This window comes from Amphiprion ocellaris, chromosome 7 (assembly GCF_022539595.1).
Source record: "Amphiprion ocellaris isolate individual 3 ecotype Okinawa chromosome 7, ASM2253959v1, whole genome shotgun sequence".
Taxonomy (NCBI): domain Eukaryota; kingdom Metazoa; phylum Chordata; class Actinopteri; family Pomacentridae; genus Amphiprion; species Amphiprion ocellaris.
The window spans coordinates 36,538,443-36,558,317 of NC_072772.1; the positions used below are offsets into that span (position 1 = coordinate 36,538,443).

The 19,875-nt window shown below is 36.5% G+C and overlaps 1 protein-coding gene across 1 annotated transcript in view; it reads left to right on the top strand.

The window, feature by feature from the left end:
• The first annotated feature begins 1,364 nt into the window (after positions 1 to 1,364).
• The window catches only part of si:ch211-137a8.4 (neurofilament heavy polypeptide), a 44,652-nt gene continuing 26,141 nt past the window's right edge, over positions 1,365 to 19,875 (top strand). The window contains exon 1 of the mRNA XM_023293970.3: positions 1,365 to 1,523. The gene's annotated coding sequence lies outside the window, so the exon portion shown is untranslated. The remainder of the gene's footprint in view (positions 1,524 to 19,875) is intronic.

Here is a 19,875-nt window from a genome sequence, read left to right on the forward strand (position 1 = left end):
TCCTCCTCCCCGATGCTTCGCCTCCATTGTTCTCGGCCTCCACGGCTCCCAAACAATGGCTGGAGCCTCCGGCAGCGGGAGGAACCCAAGCTCTGGAGAGGCTCCTTTGTCCGGAGACTCACTTTAATCCAGAAAAAAATCACTCTGTCCCTGATTTTGTGCTTTCTGTGTGTTTGTGCCCATTTTTCTCTCATTTTTTGTGTGTCTTTGTGGTGGTTTCTTTCCCATTTGTGCTCATTTTCTGTCTTGTTTGGGGTTTTTCGTCTGTTTCTGGTTGTTTTATGCTGATTTTTTCTCGTTTTGTGCCTTTTTTTAGTGTTTTTTTGTTTTATGTGGTCTTTTTTGTCTCTTCGCCTCTATTTGTGCTCATTTTGTGTCTTTTTTTGTGGTTTCTGACTCTTTGAGGTTGTTTTATGCCGATTCTTTCTCTTTTTGTCTTTTTTAGTGTTTTTTGTGTCTATGTGGTTTTTTTGCATTCATTTGTGCTCATTTTATGTCTTTTATTTATTGGTTTTAGGATCTTCATGGTTTTATGCCAATGTTGACTAATTTTTGTGTCACTTTTTGGTGGTTTCTTACTCACCTGCTCCTTTTCTGTCTTGTTTAGTGGGGGTTTTTTTGTATTTGTGGTTGTTTTGCATTCATTTGCACACATTTTGTGTCTCATTTGTTTTACCAACTTTATGGTCTTGTACCAATTTTTTCTCATTTTGTCTTTTTTGGGTGTTTTTTTGTGTCTTTGTGGTTGTTCTGACCTAATTATGCTCATTCTATGTCTCTTGTTCCTTCTTTTTTGTCTGTGATTTTGTGCCTATTTTTTTCTCATTTTTTGGTGTTATTTTGTCTTCATGGGGTTGTTTGTTTTTACCTATATGTGCTCATTTTGTGTCTTTTTTGGTGTCTTCTGACTCTATGAAATTGATTTATGCCGTTTCTTCCTCTTTTTTGTGTCTTTCTGGTTGTTTCCTGTCTCTTTGTGGTTGTTTTGCACTTAATTCTGCACATTTTGCATCTCTTATTCATTGCTTTTTGTCCGGTTACGGTTTTGTGCCTATTTTTTCCTAAATTTTGTGTGTTTTTTTGTCTCTTTATGATCGTTTTGCACCCATTTTGTCTCATTTTGAAGCCAAAATCTAAAACTAAAGTGTGACTCTGAGGTGCCAGTGGATCTTAAATGATGGTAAATAAAAATAAAAATCATAATAAAATAGTAAATATTAAAAAAAAAAAAAAAAAAAACTTGGAATAAAAAGTGGGGCTCACGGAGGGGCGGGGCAGCTGACGGGTTGCTAGGGGCAACCGTGGGGGGGGAGGCGAGATAGAGGGCGTCCCGTGCGTGTGCGTGCGTCCGTGTACGTGCGTGTGTGTGCCAAGCAGCTCGACCCCTCGCGCCAATTCCGTCTATTGGCTGTCGGGAGGAGGATGGCTGGCAGGATTTAGCGTCTTTTCCCGTCCAGCACAACAAGCTCATTACCGGAGCTGCGCGGCGCGCCTGGAAACGGATTTACGCGCACGAAAAGGAGGTTTGTTTGGCTTCATTTTTCATTATTATTCCATCATCTCCATCCTTCTAGACGGTCTCTGTTATCTCCGTCTTCTCCGCTGCCGTTTGGAGGTTTTTTATTCTCACCTTTACGCGTAAAGCGGCTACAGGTTTAATGGCGATTAGCCGGCGGGTAATTAGCCCCGTTAACGGAGACGGGGACCTGCTGCAGGTTCCGGTGAGGACAGAGTGTGTGTGTGTGTGTGTGTGTGTGTGTGTGTGTGTGTGTGTGTGTGTGTGTGTGTGTGTGTGTGAGTGAGTGTGTGATTGTCTCGGCTGGAGGGTCTCCGGTGAGAGCAGCGGCGGCGGCGGACAATGAGCGGAGCTGTTGTTTGTTTGGCGGCGGTGCGCGCAAAAATCCTCCCCGTTGATCCGGAGCTGCTTCTGCTTCTGGAGACGCGGGTTAGAAACGGAAATATCGCGGATCGATCGCGGATCAATCAGTCTGGAGGGTTCTGTCTGCTTCACATGTCGCTGCTTCGGCTGCGGGGTTGATTTTAGCGCATTTCTGGGGCGTTTTTTTTTTTTTTTTTTTTTTTTTTAAATTTAAAAATGTGGTTGCGGTGAATTTTGCCATCCATCCATCCGCGCATGCAGCCGTTAAATCTGCTCAATCTGCGTCTGACATGTGCGCGTGTTCGTGCATATGTCCGTGCACGTGCTCCAAAAACGCGCACGGAGAGGAGGGAAGAAGTGCAACAAAAAAGAAGAATTTAAATAAAAAAAATAAAAATGATCGAGATTCTTCCACAATGCGCGCAAATGATGGAGACAGACTGGATGGAGGGGAGGAGGGGAGGAGAGGAGGAGGAAGGGGGGTGAGCCATTTTCCTATTAAAAAAAAAGAAAAACGCACGCACATGGCGACAGACAGACAGACAGACAGACAGCGGCAGCGCCAGGCGTACATGTGCGCAGAAACCAGGTCAGCGCGTAAAAATCAGCCAAAAACGGCCAGATTATCCCGGTTTTATCGACGTTTCACGGTGGTATCGATCACTTATTGATGATGAGGAGGCTTTGGGGGACGCTCTGCCCTCCCCCCTCCTCTGTCTCCCCTCCTCTGTCTCCCCCACAATAGAGACAAGGAGCCGCTTGTTGGGAATTTGGCGCTTCACTTGTTTTGCTCAATGAGGAATTCACTGTTTTCTCCCCCTCTCTGCTGCTGCTGCTGCTGCTGCTGCTGCTGTTGTTGTTGTTGTGGTTTCTGCTGCTCTTTTGTTTATTTATTTATCTCTCTATCGTCTGCTCACCGATTAATCGATCATCCATCTCCTCTATTGTTCAGAAAACACTCAAACATTGTTTTTGTTTTTGTTTTTTTTTACAGCTGCTGCAGTGACTTTAAGTCAGCTGTTCTGGCTCGTCTTTAATTATTATTTTTTATTTTTTATTTTAATTTTTCTGGCAGATCAAAGTAAACTCTCGGGTCAGGATTTATTGGTGGAATTTTCAGAATTTTTTGGTATTTTTTGTGGCGTGTTTGTTGAGAGAAGCAGCAGCTCCGGATAAAAAAATGTCGCCATATTAGGAGGTTTTTTTTTTGCCCCCCAAAATGGAGCGGGGGGGGGGGGGGGGGGTGAGAGCTCATTAGCAATGCAAATTAGGGCTTTTTTTATTCAAACTGAGGCTCGGGCACCTGCTGTTACGAGCATGCGCGCGGCTGGACGGTTTCCTCCTCCTCCTCCCTCCTTCATCCTCGGGAGCGCGCCTCCCCCCCCAGACTTCTGTTCTATTTCCAGGCGCGCTCCCGCCGCCGGAGCTTTGATGAATAAAATAAATAAATAGAAAATTAAGTTAAAAAAAGAAGAAAAAGGAAAAAAAAGCTTTGCCAGATTTGAGCCGAAACAAAAGAAGAAGAAAAATGAGGAAGGAAATGAGAAAAATAATGAAAGAAAACATAAAAAATGAGTTTAAATCTGATTAACAAACATTTATACACTAAATAATCATAAATAAATGTTTATTATGTGTTAAAATAGGCTATAAAGTAGATTTATTGGCCTTTAAATGACTTTTTTAGTAGAAAAAAGGGTTCAGATGTTTTTGCAGAGCTGACATAACATAGAAATGGTCGAATTCGTCAAGAAAACAAAGAAATAAATGAAAAAAAGAGTTTTATCCTGATTATTTAACATTTACACACTAAATTACAATAAAAAGCTTTTTATGTGTTAAAATCAGGTTATAAAGCAGATTTAAGTTCATTTTAACGACTCTAACTTATGTTATGAAGCCATAAATGTCAGTGCTTCATTATAGCTTTTTATTTCCTTATTCTATGTTTATTTGAGTATTCTGACTCTAAAATATCCCATTCTCTACATTCATTGGCATTTAAATAACTGTTTTAGTACAAAAACAAAGTCTTCTAGAGCCGATATAACATAGAAGTGGTTGAATTCTTCAAGAAAACATAAAAAATACAAGTTGTAATCTGATTATTTAACATTTACACACTAAATAATCACAAATAATTCATTCTTATATGTTGGAATTCACATTTCTGAAGTTTCAGATGCCTTTGTACAGTTAATTTAAAGTATAAAACATGAAATATTTAATTATTTGGATCAATAATGAAGCTGTTTTCATAGCTGATGTCACAAAAACAAAGAATTTAAAATATGAGATTAAACCAAATTATTTAGCATTTACACACTATAAAATATTAAATAAATGTCTATAATGCATTGAAATTAGTTTTAAATCACACTAAAGGTTATTTTAACTATTATAAGGCTCCTATGAGATCATAAACTTATTTCAATCTGTTGTGTAAGAATTTATAGAATAATTTAAGGTCAAAAAGAGAAATATTTGTCTTTGCACAGCCAAAATAACACAGAAAACATGAAATATTTCCTATAATCTTTTCATCAAACACTCAAAAAATGAGAAAAAAGTCACAAATATAAGATTTAAACTTGATCACACACTAAAAAATCCTAAATAAATGATTCTTAAGTGTTAAAATCAGGCTATAAAACAGATTTAAGCTCATTTTATAACATAATTTTGATTAATAAACTCGTGAAAACATGATTTTGACCTGATAAAGTGCAGATTTGTTCTGTTATTGATTAAAAACTTGACATTTCCTGGTCTTTAAATGACATTTTAATGGAAAAACAGAAGAATTGTTGCCAATATAAGACATAAAAGGCCACTTTTGGGATCAATAATGAAGCTTTTCTTCACATATTCGGGTATTTAATGTGTCAAAAGGAACAATTTGAAGACAGAAAGATAAAAAAGGACAAATATGAGGTTTAATCTGATTATTAATCATTTTAACTCAATAAAATCCATTAAAACGCAGTTAGAAAGCAGCTTTAAGGTCCTTTTTACAGGTTTAACTCATATTTTAAAGATGTATTTTACATTATAGCAGCTCTTCCAGTTATTTCCAGCAGTTGTAGATTCATGTTTTAAAGGTTTAATCAATAAAAATATTGATTATTAGTGATCAATGAGGCTGTTTAGTAACTGATATGTGAATGAAACTTGATGTAAAACTGGAAAATCTTGGTGTTAAACTTAGAAAAAAACAAAATCAGTTGAAACAATGAAAATATTGATAATAAAAGTGATAATAAGTTGATTTTTAATGGTTACAGATACTTTATCGTCCAAAATAAACCATTTATTACCTGTTTATATCCTTAGAAATGTTTAAAAAAGCTTCAAAAACTGTGGAGGAAGTCTTTATCTGCAACAAATAATCAATCGATCAGTTCTCAACTATTAAATCAATCGCCACCTGTTCTGATGAGTGATTTGTCAAGAGAAAAGTCTAAATTCTGTGATTTCTGCTTCTTATATGTGAATATTTTCTGGTTTCTTTGAATGTTTTTGGACAAAACCAGACATTCGACAACCAGGAAGTTATTGATTAAAGGAGAAAATAAAGTAAAAGTAAATTTTTAAGGCTTTATTTTGATGCTTGCATTGGTCAAAATGGAACAAATTTAAACAAACGTGGATTTATCTGAATAATAAATGTAATAATGCTGTAAAATCTGAGTCTGTGACGAGTTTTAACTGTCAAATGTGGAAAAAATGCAATATTTGCTCAGATATATGATGAATTAGACTCAATCAAGTGCCAGAACTTGAGTAGAACAACATCAAAATTGCATTTTGAGTAAATTTGCTTCATTAAATTCCACCAGTGCTCCATAATGGCTTTTTCAATTAATCAGAATTCCTAAAAAAATGAATTTGAACCGATGAAACACTTTAAAACTTGTTTATACATGACAGATACTGTAATTAAACCCCTATAAACAGGAATCATCCCTCTGTAATCTGTGTTTCTTGGTCTTTTTGTGACTTTCTGGTCTTTGCACGGCCAATAAAATGTAAAGAACATGAAAGATTTCACTGTTTAGTTGCGTTTTTCCACAACAAAACCACAATTTGTGACCTTCAGCTTTTAAAAATCGACTTTTCAACAAGAACGAGCGCTTCATCGAACACGAGCGCTGCGCTGACGAGGAGATAAATGAAGGAAAATAATGAGGAATTAGCAGCGATGATGGATTCAAAGTGGAGTAACGAGAGCCGGAGGATGAATTAAAGAGAGAAAAGAAGAAGTTAGAGGCGACAAAATGAGGCCAGGAGGGAAGAAAAAAGGATAAAAAACCAGGAGAAATAAAGAAAGTGAAGGAAAAGATGAGAAAAAAGGAGAAAAGAATGAAGAAATCTGACATAAAAAAGGATAAAAACAGCACAAGAAGCAGGAAAAAGGAGATAAAATGCAGAAAAAGGGGTTGAAATGGGAAAAGGAGGCAGTAAAATGGTTGTTTGGTCGATGAAAACATGGAGGACAACGAGGAAACGGTTTCCTCGTCACACGGACTCTTCCATGAAACACTCAACAGGCGTGTTCACTTCTGCATGTATGACCACAAACCAGTCATTCAGCTGTTTCACTTGATTTTACACTTTTTAGAGCAGATTTTTGGACTTTTGCAGGTTAAATCTTCACATTTTTACAGTTTATTGTTGCAGAATTGCACCAAGATCACAAACAAACAGACTCTGAAAATTTTTAGAGCAAATGTAGAGAAAAAAAAGCAAAAAAGCAAAACAAATTTGCGATAGCTTCCAAGAAAACTTCAAGAAACTGCTTTTAAAACTCAAAAAACAAGAAGAAAGAAGCAAAACTTTGTCAATTTATGAGAGAAAAACAGAGTTAACCCAAATCCTAAACCAAACTACCAACGGAATCATCCAGAAAACATCCAAAACTAATCAATCGCCAATGAAAATTATCTGTAGTTGCAGCTTTAAACCAAATTAAACCTTCAGATCTGCTTGTCTGATCAACGTTAACTTCAACATTTGAATACTTTCTGATATTTCCACAGGTTTTTGTCCAAATGTCTCACAGTTTTAGATCTGCATCTTTAGATTTTCTGCATTTTGTGACATTTTCTAAACCAAACTACCAACAGATTCATCCAGAAAATATTCAAAACTAATCAATCAACAATGAAAATAATCTTTAATTGCAGCCTTAAACCAAATTAAACCTTCAGATCTGCATCTTTCAATAGATTTTGTTCAAATTTATCCACAATTTTCACAGTTGTAGAGTTGAATCTTTGGATTGTAGTTGGTTGGAGAGACAAAACAACTTTTGATGACATGAAAACAATCAATAATTGCTGCTGAAAACCAAATTAAACCTTCAGAACTGTTTGTTTGACCAACGTGAGCTTAAATGGTTGCATCTTTTCTCTTATTTCAACTGATTTTCATCCAAATTTGTCCAAATTTCTCAGTTTTAGATCAGTATCTTTAGACTTTCTGCATTTCCTGACGTTTTATAAACCAACAATGGATTCATCCAGAAAATATCCAAACGAATCATTGAACAGTGAAAATAGTCACTAGTTTCAGAATTAAACCAAATTAAACCTTCAAATCTGTATCTCTTCTGATAGAAATCCAGATTTTGACAGATTTTTGTCTAATTTTATCCATATTCCTCACATTTATAGGTTTGAATCTTTGGATTTTAGCAGCAAGGTGAAACATAACCACTGAATATCTTTGGTTTGTGGACAAAACAAGACATTTTTCTGCATTTTCTAAACCAAACTACCAATGGATTCATCCAGACAATATCCAAAACTAATCAATCACCAATGAAAATAATCTTTAGCAGCAGCTTTAAACCAAATTAAACCTTCAGATCTGCATCTTTGAACTGATTTTTGTCCATTTTTATCCAGATTTCTCACAGTTTTAGGTCTAAATCGTTGGATTTGAGTTGCTTGGTGAAACAAACTCCAGATTGGAAAGTGTCACTTTGAGCTCTGCTGATTTCCTGCAGAGCAAAACCAGGATTTTTTCCTTCACCTTCCGGCTAAACGCTGCTGAATCAGGTGATTCTCAGCTCCCAACGTTCGTCCTCCGGAGGTTCGTGGAACAAACGACGGATCAACAAGTTCAAATCAACAGATTTCTGCAGCTGATAAAACGACTGGATGCAGATACGAGGAGACTGTTAGACCAGAAAATAAAATATGAGGAGGAAAAAATCAAAACAAACAACCCTCTGCTGGAAAGACTTAAGAGATAACATCAAATCGGTATTAATCTATGCAGACGGATCAAATATTTAGCTGCTTTTTTTTTCTCCCCCCTAAAATCCTGAATGTTCGCTGTGGAAAACAGGGTCAGGACGAGAAAAAAGAGAAAGAAGGAGCACATGATGGCAGATAAAGGCCGGTCTGTGTCGGAGGAGGATGAAGGGAGGAGGAGGAGGAGGAGGGCGGCGATGAAGGGCCTCTCTGTTGCTCTGTCTATAGAAAGCTGTGAAACAAGGCATTTAGTCTGTAGCAGCCATAATGGGCTCCTCTAATGATGCTGCTATGGAGCGTCCCGTTAAACCTCCACGCACATGGATGCACTCGCTTAAAGGCTGGATTTTTACCGCTAAACCGCCTCGCAGTGCAAATAAACAGCGCTGCACGTGTTTAAATACACGTTATTGTTGGTTAACACACACAGGAGCATCATTTACAGGCTTGTTAGCATCTCTAGGAGCAGGTTTACAGATGAACAACACTGGATAACATGTGGATTATCTGAATGTTTAAACCATTCTCTGACAAAAACAGGAACATTTATAGAAAGGTCACCACAAACACATGCAAAATCAACCCAAAAAGATGCCAAAATACCACCAATACATGTAAAATCACCCCAAAAACACACAAAAAAATCACCGCAACAACGCAAAAAGATGGAAAAATGGACCGAAATGACATGAAATCAAAACAAAAACCACCACATCAACACAAAAAAGGCCTGGAAATCACCACAAAAACGTTCCAAATTAAAAGAAAATGAACACAAACACGCAATATATCCATAAAGATCTGAAATTACCAGTCAAAACTTGCAAAATCACTATGAAGACTTAATAGCATGCTAAGAAAAATGTTTTCAAAAAATGAAATCAAGTGAACAGAGGAGAAGTTGTTGGACTAAAACTTGCTAAAAATAACTTAAAACGGTACTTTTAAACATATTTTGAGTCATTGTGGGCAGTTTTTAGTAATTTTGGACTGGTTTCAAGTAATTTAAGAGCGATTTTGAGTAATTTTGGATACTTTTTAGTCATTTTGATCATGTTTTCAAGTTATTTTACACAATTTTGAAGTAATTTTGGACACTTTTCAAATCCAAACTGACAGAAAGTTGTCTAAAAATGAAACTAAAACCTGCCAGATCGATAAAATAAAAGCAGCTCAGCTCAGAATCAAGCCTCCTGCTGCTTCAGTCAACAAGTTTCCACGTTTATCCTGAACTCGTAGCGCTGCTAAGCTAACAAACACTCCCACTCACAGCCACTTCCTGCCAAAACACAAACCATCTGACCCGTTTCCACTCCGTTTCCATTTTTAAAAATGAGTAAATCAGTGAATAAAGAGAAGAATTAGTTGTTTTCTGGATTCCTCTCCTGCTGACGGTTGAGCTGAGGTTAGCTTAGACGCTACATGAGGTCAGGAGGAAGTAGAAATGTTAGTTTAGCTTCATGCTCATCGTCTTTTCTCTACATTTATAGACTAAATGTATAATTCATGTCATTTTCTCTCTGCTTTGTCAGAAATATTAGAAGGACTCGATCCAGAGAGCTGCTGGATGCTTTTAATGTTGGAATCTAATGAAGAATTCAGTGTAGAAGAGCAGAAAAAGGAGATTTTAGAACATTAGTGGTGGGTATCTCCTTTAGCACTGTTGCTCACAGACTTAGCAGCAGAAATGAATGTAAGTCAACATAAAAAGTTAGCATTAGCATCATTACTCTGGACAAATTTTGAGCCATTTTGGCGACAAGTATTTCCATATTTTGAATTTTTTTTTAGTTTTTAAACCTCTGTTCATCATCAGTAGAAAGATGTTTCACCATGCTGAATGTATCTCCAACTACTAGCTGCTCTGTTCACTGTTTCTGAGCCATGCTGCACTTTACTGTCAGTCTGAAATTGTCCAAAATGACTAAAAATGTGTCTAAAACAACATAAAACTTGTCCAGTCATATAAAATTGTCCAAAATTGACTCAAATTTTGTCCAAAGTTTCAATTTTTTTCAGAAAATGACTCAAAACTTGTCCAAACTTACTGAAGAATTGTCCAAAATAACCTGAAAACTCTCCATAATTAGTCAAATTTAGTTTAAAATGACAGAACAGACAATAGAAAGATGTTCCACCATGCTGAATGTATCTCCAACCAACTTTCTCCTCTGCTCACTGTTTCTGAACCATGCCGCACTTATTCTATTGATCCAGTAGCTTTGGTTTCCCTGTTTCAATCATTTGGGATACGTTTATGTCAGTTTTTGACAATTTTTAATTAATTTTTGCCAAATTTGGAGTCCATTTAAATCACTTTTCAGTGATTTTGTACAATTTTGGAGTCATTTTGCACAATTTATTGATTGTTTTAAACAAGCTTGATGGATTTTGGACACATTTTTAGTCCTTTGGGACAAAATATTTACAGTTTTACAAACTACATCTACTCTACAAAACCTTTTCTCCAGATGTTTCACCATGCTGAATGTATCTCCAACAACTAGCTGCTCTGTTCACTGATTCTGATCCATGCTGCATTTTACTGGCAGTCTGAAATTGACCTAAATGGCTCAAAACGTGTCTAAAATAACCTAAAACTTGTCCAGACCTATTTAAAATTGTCCAAAAGTGACTAAAATTGTGTCCAAAGCACCAAAAAAAGTCAAAAAATGATTCAAAATTGCTAAAATTTAGTTTAAAATGATGACAGAACAGACCACAGAAAGATGTTTCACCATGTTGAATGTATCTCCAACAACTAGCTGCTCTGTTCACTGTTTCTGAGCCATGCTGCATTTATTTTATTGGTCCAGGAGGTTTGATTTTCCCGTCAGTGTCATTTTAGACAACTTTATGTCAGTTTTGGACAAATTTTGAGCCATTTTAGACTTTTTTTTTAGTCATTTTGATTATTTTACACAAACTTATGTCAGTTTTAGATAATTTTCAAATAATTTTGGACTTATTTTGAGTCATTTGGAATAATTTTTTTCTGCTCCACTGACCGTTTTAGTTGTAAATTAGTGAAAGCCGGTCAGCTGGTTTGTTTTGTGAGCGTTTGTACGAGTCGAGGATAAACGTGTCGTCTTGTTGTTGCAGCTGGAAGCCGTCGCTGGTGTTTATCTTCCTTCACATGTAAACTGGTGTGAGTGGCTTTGCGTGCAGCGTCTTCCTGATCCCTCTGATGGATTTAACTGGCTTACATCGAGTGTCGTGTAATTTGAAACTTTATTGCTCCCTGAGGAGGAAATCTTCTTTCCTCCTCAGGGAGCGCTCTGATAGGTCGGAGGTCGGCTGCAGGTTCAGAGGCAGGAAGGTGTTTCCTGTCGTTACATCATCCTTTAAAGGCCCGATCCGTCATTTAAATAAAACAACAAGGACAAAAACGCAGCAGCGGAATCTAGAATAGCTTTAAATATCTGATCTGGGAGGTTCTGTTGGCTCCCGTCACAGTTTTCTCGCAAAAATTCACAAATATACACAAAAACGCCATAAAACATGTAAAATCAACACAAGAAGTAAAGAAAAATGAAGCAAAAAGGGGGGAAAATGCAGAACTGGAATCTGATAGACGTAAAATAAGACCTAAAATCACCACAAAAAGTCGGAAATGTAATAGAAAATGACACAAAAAGATGCACAATCGTCGCAAAAAGACAAAATCACCACAAGCAGATGTAAAGTAACTACTGAAAGACAGAAAAACAATAGAAAAAGACACACAAAGATGCAAAATCACTATGTAAAGACATAAAATCATCACAAACAGATGTAAAATTACCACAAAAAGATGCACAATCACCACAAAATGATGTAAAATCATCAGTGAAAGACAGAAAAACTACAGAAAAAGACACAAGAAGATGCAAAATTACCACAAAATGATGTAAAATGATCACAAAAAAATTAAAATCACCATTAAAAGACGCAAAATCATCACAAAAACAACATAAAATCATCACAAACAAATGTAGAATTACCATAAAATTATGCAAAATTATCACATAAATATTTAAAGTCACTGCTGAAAGATAGAAAAATAGTAGAGAAAGACACAAAAATGTGGAAAATTAACACAAAAAATGTAAAAGCACCTCAAAAAACAAGTGAAATCACAGAAAAAACAGTAAATCATGCTAACAGGCTAAAAACTAGACTAAAAACACCCAGAAACTGCTACAAAGCATTAGCACGTTTAGCATGTTTTGTGTTTTTCATGTGAAATGGTGCATAAACTAAGGTAAAATATGAAATATGTCAAAATGTAAGCCACTCTTCTTGAAAAGGTTAGAAATGCTAACTATAGTATGCTAACAGGCTAAAAACAAGAATGTAACCGAGCTAACAGTAAACAAGCATGTAAATAAGGATTAGCAATGCCGACAAAAACAAAGGATGATGGAAATGCTTTAGTTTTTCAGGTTTTGAGTCAGAAAACAACAGATTTTGACCTGATAAAGTAACAGAAAGTGAAAGCATCGCCGCTCTGTCAGCGGTTTTTCCTCCAGAAGTGAAAGCTTCGACTCCAGAGGATCAACAAGGTCGTCCAGGTTCACCGTAAAAAGACTTACAGAGTTCAGACTTATCCTCAGGAGACCTTCAGGGTCCAGCAGATACAGTAACTCCCAGAAAACTGACAATAATGAGCAGAATTCAACACTAAAATAGTCAAATTGTTGGTATTTATCAGCCACTTACCAAATTATATATTATTAAATTAAAAGATCATCACAAAAAGGTGTGAAATCAATACAAGAGAGGCAAAATCACCATACAAAGGGGCAAAATCACAGGAAAAACATGACGTCGTCATGAAAAGATGGAAAAATTAGAACAAAAACATGCCAAAATCTCCACAAAAACAAGAGAAATCAATACAAAAACCCCATAATGAGTCAAAAACACCACCAAAAGATGGGTTATGTGGGATAAAAAGTAAATAATCTGAGATTTTAACCACCTCTCCTGGAAGAAAAATGAAAATTTCCAACAAATTTCCAACAGGAAATAATGATAAACAGGTAAAATGTTAGTTGTAGTTCACAGGAGGAAGAGATTTTTGAATGAAACTGATGGAGGACTAATTAACATCCTTAGAATGAGTTTTGTTGGGTTTTTCTATTTTTATTCTACTTTTAGCCTTTTAATTCTGTTTTTTATTGTAAATACCAGCAAAATGTTGCTCCTACCAGCAGGATTTGCACGTTCTTTTGCACCTTACTTCCTTTTAGCATCCAAATTTAGGTTTTCTTTATGAGAAAAAACACCAATTGAAGGTGCAGAATGTAAAAAATGCCCAGAAACTACTTGAAATAGAGGGTTAAAGGAAATAAATGCAGGATGTGCAAATATCTGCAGCTTATTTAAAGAAGCTCAGTGAAGCCTTCAGACCAGACCATCTACCTGTTCCTCAGCTCCGACATGTGGTTTTTCAGGTGTTTTCCTGCGTTTCTTCAGCAGAAACGCTCCACAAACGCAGAGCTTCCAGTTGACTAATCAGGAACAAAGCCGGGCTGTGAACCAGCTTCACACTTCTTGCTTCTGGAGAATAAATGGACCCAATAACAGTGCTGCACATGAAAGCCTTTTCCTTTTCCTCCTCCTCCCACCACCACGCTGCTCCCGATGCAAAACTACGACAGCGGGGATAATTAGGGAATTGTATTTTTGAAAATATAGGTCTGCATGGTAATGAGGGCACAATGAAAAAGCTCCGAGGCAGAACAGAGGAACGCTACGACGGCGGATTAAAAACGGATCACGAGGCCGCAACATCTGCAGCGACGCAACGACCGATGCAGCGGAAATCAAACATGCGCAGCAGGACGGCACATTGGTTCACTTTAAAGTCTAAATCAGAAATAATCACGTTAAAGGAGCTGGAGGACATTGGATTCTTATTAGACGAGCATAAAGAAGATGCTCCCAGACATCCTATTCTGTTTGACCAACACTCCAAAAACAACATTCCTGAGTTTATTTACACGTTCAGTTGATTAGTGGAGTATTTTCTTGATGAAAATTGATCAGAAAATGGTGAAAAATGGTAAAAAAAACATCAACCAGTGTTTCCCTAACCCTAAAACGACGTCTTGAAATGTCTCATTTAGCCCCAAACCCAAAGATAGTTCACTGTTGATTGATTAGTTGAGTATTTTCTTGGTTAAAATGGCCAGAAAATGGTGAAAAATGTAAACGAGTGTTTTTCAAATCCCAAAATCACATCCTGAAACATGTTGTTTTGAGCAAAAACCAAAGATATTCAATTTACTGTCACACAGGGACAAAGAGAGCAGAAAATATTCTCATTTATAGAACATACAGGCAAATATTCACCTGGAAAAATGATACAAACTGTGGAAATTATATGACTAAAATTACAATAAATTACCTTAATATGTACTGAAAAATAAACTTCTATGAGCTCTGCTGTTTCTGAGGATTAAACTTTTAGGTGAACTTCTACTTATGAAGTACAAAAAGCTCAAGAAAAGAGTGTTCATACAGACATATGTTGATGCACGGTGGCGGCATCATCATGTACAACTAAAATGACAATATGTTACCCAATTATCTACTAAAAAACAAACTTCTATGAGAACCGAACTTTTGCAAAATTTTCACTTAAAAAGCTGAGAACCTCAAGATAAAGGTGCTTATGTGGACTCGTGTATAAGTAGCATGTGTTTGTGCACGGCGGTGGCATCATCATCACTTATTTAACTGAAAACTCAGGTGTGCTTGTGTAGATGCTATAAGGGTGTAGCAGCCTTTATTATTACTTTTTTATTTAATTTCTGGATTTGTTTCTTACTAGTCATGTATAGGCAGCATATGTTCATGCATGGTGGCGGCATCATCATGTACTTTCATGTGTTTCTTGCTGCTGTGATGTGAATATCTCTGGTAAAGGACCAATAAATGTAAAACCGAGCCAAAATCTAAAAATTATACAACTTACAATATATTATATATATTATTTGTGAGAACTGAATTTTTTCAAAATTTCAACTTAGAAAGCCGAGGACTACAAGAAAAAGGCGGGCATGGCGGTGGCATCATCATCTGACTCCAAAAGAGCTTAAACTGGACCATTATGGTGACATTTTAGATTTTTCCTAATTGTCAACCAATCCCAAGAAAACACAGTCAACCTGAATACTTCCCGACTCTGTGGCTCCAACTAGGACTGAACAACATAGAAAAACATACAAAATTGCAATTTTTCTGCCAGATGTGATATTATTTGCAACACAGTTTTTCACAGTCAAGCTTCAACTAAATAAAACAGGTTTCGGAGCAGTAGACCAGGATTTACCGTCAAAAATGTGACTGTCGCTTTAGAAAAAGTAGCTAAAATTTTAAAAAGGTCTGTGATTAAAAAAAACCCCACTGAATATGTTCCTAAAAGAGACGTAAAGTTCAGATTTCTGCATCAACACAACCACAGACTGCATTTTGACTGATAATTTAAAGAACCAGTCAATTGATATTCTATATTATCAACAAATTCAAAGTGAACTCTCTCTCTAATTGTGAATTTCCTGACAGATTTTGCACTTCGATTTGCAACGCAGCTTTTTAAAAATCAAGCTTCTACTAAATACTCGCTGCGTAAATAGATTTCAAAACTATTTTTACCATCAAAGGTGTGACTGGAACAGCAGGAAACTGTAAAACTGCTGCTTTAAATGCACCAAAACAAACTTAACTCCAGAACTACAAGCATGCAAGAACTACAAACATGGAGGGTTTTGTTTTGTTCTTATAAATGGTGAATTTAGGGTTCAGACCAGCATCAAACGGGCAAATTAAAACACATTTCAGCTGGAATTTAATCAAAATTAACTCCAGAGTGTGGTTTATTAACAGGAATAAATCAGATTATCATCAGAATTTTCCTTTAAGTAGCTGAATCCAATAAACGGAGCTAAAAAGTTGCTAAATGGAGCCTCAGCGGTGGTGTTGATGTGTTGACGTGTCGTCTGGTGGGTTGAATCCAGTTTAAATTGGCTGCTCTCCTGCTCTGGATTAGACCTGGGCTTAAAACCGTCACACTAAAAGGCCCGCCGCCCTCCGAGGGCGATCTGCTGCAGTAACGCAACAGGATTTAATCCACGGCAACGACTACGACAACAACGACGACAACGGTTTACCTGGACACAGCTGGTGGAACCACGGTGCGATACGAGGCGACGTTTCACCGTCTGGAGTGGAAGAAATGGAATATATTTAGTAAAAATAGGAGTTTAAGTTCACTGACTGAGACTGAGTCAGAACCTTTTTAACAGCAGATTAATATCAAACATCCTCCAGCTCTTCTGGACTCACAACATTTTAAAATCAGATTATTATTGTTGTTGTTGTTGTTGTTAGGGAAGTTTACTGTCTACAGTTATTTTAATTTGCCATTAATCGATTTGGTCTTCAAAATATCTCAAAAATTGTGTAAAAAATACCTCAGAACCCAAGAAGATGCTCTCAAACGTGTAGTTTTGTTTGACCAACACTCAAAAACTAACATTACTGAGTTTATTTACACATTCAGTGGATTAGATGAGTGTTTTCTTGAGTAAAATTATCAGAAAATGATGAAAACTGGAAACCAGTGTTTCCTTAAACCTAAAACGACGTCTTGAAATGTCTCGTTTTGCCCCCAAACCCAAAGATATTCAGTGTACTGTTCAAAAAGATAAAGAAGAAAATATTCACATTTTAGAAGCTAGAATGGGAGAATTCAGGCTTTTTTCAGAGCCCAAGATGTTCTCAACCTCAAAACATTACTGAGTTCATCTACACTTTCAAACAACTGTGCAGTTATTTTCTCAATTAAAATGGTCAGAAAACAGTGAAAAATGTTTCCCAAAATCCCCAAATCCCATCCTGAAATGTCTCATTTTGCCCCAAAACCAACATTACTGACTTTATTTACACTGTTGATTAATTAGTTGATTATTTTCTCAATTTAAATGGTCAGAAAATGGTGACAAATGGAAACCAGTGTTTCCCAAAACTTAAAATGACGTCTTCAAATGTCTCGTTTTGCCCCCAAACCCAAAGATTACTAGTTAACGGTCTTAAAGGATAAAGGAAACCAGAAAATACCAGAGTATTTAGACTTTTTGCTTCTTAAAAATGACTCAAAATCTGTCAGAACCCAAGAAAAGATGCTCTCAAACGTCCTATTTTGTTTGACCAACAGTCAAAACCAACATTACTGAGTTTATTTATGCTTTCAATTAATTAGTAGATTATTTTCTTGATTAAAATGGTCTGAAAATGGTGGAAAATGGTGAAAAATGTCAATTAAAACCCAAAATCACATGATGAAAGATGTTGTTTTGTGCAAAAACCAAAGATACTCAGTTTAGTGTCACAGAGGCATGAAGAAAGCAGAAAATATTCACATTTTAGAAGCTAGAATTGGAGAATTTAGGCTTTTTTCTCCTTAAAAAATGACTCAGACCGACTGACTCATCGTCAAAATCACTGCCAGTAAATTCAAAAGTCGTCAAATAGTTGATAGATTTCTTGCAGCTCCAGTTTGCTGAGAGGTAAAACAAAGTTCTCACATTGGAGAAGCTGCAGCCAAACATGGTTTTTGTTGGATAAAATGATTAAACTACTTAACTAACTGATTATTTGGGCCGATAATTCCAGCGTTAATAGAAGAAACTGAAGGATTATTGAGAAGAAAAGCATCAGATTGTTGGACAATGAGAACAATCTGAAGACTGTGAGGCTCGTTTCTTAGAAAACGTTTGTTTCCGTTTGTCCCAACAAACCAAACCTGCAGCTCAAACTCATTTCTGAAGACACAACTTTGTTTTTAATTCACTTTTTCTCCACTAACTGACAAAAACAAACATCTTACCTGAAGTTTTTCTGTAAAATCACATCCTGGATCCATTCACTGATTCACAGCGAGCGGCCAATCAGAAGCCGGTTTTATACTGGACCTGGCTTTGCTTGAATGTGATTGGCTCATGGTTGGACTGCGTACGGTGGCCTGCAGGGACAAATTTTACAGCAGTGAGATAAAATCAGACTTAATCAGGGCAAAAAAATGGCAGTTTGGTGCATTTTTGGAACCTGTTGGCTCCAAAAATCACTAGAATCCAAAGAAAAATAATAAAATAATTCTTTATTATCACCAGACTGGGTAAATCTGAATTATCACTAAAATATCTCAAAATATTATTTTAAAAAATGGCTCTCAAGATGCAAGACAATGTTCTCAAATGTCTTTTTGTCTGACTGACACTCTAGAACCAAAAGTACCAAATTTATTTTCACTGTTGATTAATAAATTAGAATAAAAATTATCATAAAATGTCAGAAAATGGTGGAAAATGCTTCTGTAAAGTCCTGTTTTGCCTAAAATGATCACGTTAAAGGAGCTAGAAATGGAGAATTTAGACTCAAACCCATGAATAGATCATCAAATCTCTGCAGAGTAATTAAAAAAAATTGACAAATAATTGATTAATTGTTGCAGCTCCAGTTTACAATGAGATAAAATAAGATTCTTACATTGGAGAAGCTGCAGCCAGACAAGGTTTTGTGAATAATAATAATAATAATAATAATAATAATAATAATAATAATAATAATAATAATAATAATAACAACAACAACAACAACAACAATAATATTGCACAAATTAATGGTATTTTAGAGGTAGAAAAGTATTAATATTGTACAGATTTGTTTAGAGAAGAATCTGTGGTCACTTAATGAAATCTTTAAATGAATCTCAGTGTTTTTTTTTATTAAAACCTAAATGAAATCAGCTCCAGAAGGACTGAAAAGCTGTTTTTCTTCAGCCTCCAGAACCAGGAGCAGCGTCCTGGAGGCTTCTGCAGACGTTTGGCTTCACACCAGGGAACAATCGATTAGATTTTTATTGTGATTTGTAATCGCCGCTCGGCCGTGAAGAGAAGGAAGCTCCGTCTGGGACTCTTCAGAGACGTTTTTCGATGTCGGCGTTGATTCAGTTTGTCCTAAACAGAAGAAAAAAGCTTGTTGTTGTTCAGTGTGACTGAAACCTGGATTAAGTAAAACAAAGCTCTGTTCGGTGTAAAATTTAAGACCTTTACACGTCTAAGATTTAAAATACTACCAGAAATATGCACACAAATAGATTTATTCACACAAATAGATTTATTCAAAAGTTCATTTTGCATTCATTCAGTGGTTTCTTTTAGAGGAAATATTAGTGATTTTTCAGGTATTTGATTCAGGAACCCTGCTCTGTTATGACCTCTTTTTCCCTTAAAAAGTCTCTTAAAACAGATATTCGTACGATCATAATCCGGTGAGAGAGGGTTGTGGGGGTTTAGTTAGCAACGGGCACCATGACAAAGACTTCTGTAGTGGTTAATGACAGCAGACAAACTAACATTTGTAAAGAGCTTTAAATGTGTTGTTCCCTCTAATTAAACGTCCTACAGACTCATAACTCCGGTCCTCCGCTGCTGTCAGGTAACGATCCGATTAAAAGGCTTTGAACTGTAGAAACGACTTGGTTCAGGTCTTCATTTCCGGGTCGTTGTTTCGCTTCCATCGTGTCCCGGAGCTGGACGGCGGCTCTTAATGACTCCTGAGTGAAAAGCTAAAGTGTGAACGCTCCAACCGAACCTGCAGGCCACCTTCGTTTAACGTGACTGATGGTTTCTTATTACCAAAACTGTGCCGGCCGCGAGGCTCCATGCATCAAAAAGTAGAACTCCA